Genomic DNA, 914 nt, shown 5'->3' on the forward strand with positions numbered 1-914 from the left:
GGAAGTTTCGTACGAAAAGTTGGTGGCAAAACTGGAAACGTTAGAAATAAGAAAATCATCGTTAATCTTACGGTATGAATTTGGGAAAACTTATCGTGGCAATGAAGAATCGATACAGACGTTGGTGCATCGAGTGATCCGAGCAGGTCAAGAATACATTTTCTTGCATTCAGAGAGAAACGCTCGACTTCGTGATCAATTCATCATTGGGATTACTGATGGTGCTGTTTTGCGTGCCATTCTTGGGAGAGAGGATGTATTATGCTTTGACAATTGTGTCAAGACTGCATCTGTGGTTGTACAAACTAGATTGCATGCGACATGTTTATCTGTGAACGATAAGGTAAATGCAAGTTACCAAACAAATGGGACCGTAATGACAAATCATATACAGAGAAAGAAAGTTGTTTCAACTGCGAATATTAAATCACTTTGCACGTGGATGAACCTCTTTATGCAAGAAATACTCGCAAAAGCATGCTGCAAAGGACTGCTAAAAACGTCAACAAAACCACGAAAACTTAAACGGGACGAGTTCGCATTAGGTGTTTCTAAAAGAACTCGTCCCGAAACAGTACTACCTACTATCGACTTGGAGATAAACGGAAGAAAAGCTACAGCGCTTGTCGATACTGGTTGCTTGCAATCAATCATCACCGAGAAGTTACTGCTATCTGACTATAAAGTAATTTGTGTAGTGGATGTTGCAACAATGGGCGGAATAATTCGATGTGAAGAAGTTGTTGTTAAAATACATCACCCAACGACCGGGTACTTGGTCAATGCATTGGTGTTTTTTGTGGATGAAGTAATAAACAAATACGATATGATTATGGGTATGAATCTAACAAAGTCGTGCGATGAGGTGAAAATTGGCACTAGAAAATTAAAATTTAGTAATTCTCAAACAAAGT

This window comes from Hydra vulgaris, chromosome 08 (genome assembly GCF_038396675.1).
Source record: "Hydra vulgaris chromosome 08, alternate assembly HydraT2T_AEP".
In the NCBI taxonomy this organism is placed as follows: Eukaryota; Metazoa; Cnidaria; class Hydrozoa; order Anthoathecata; family Hydridae; genus Hydra; species Hydra vulgaris.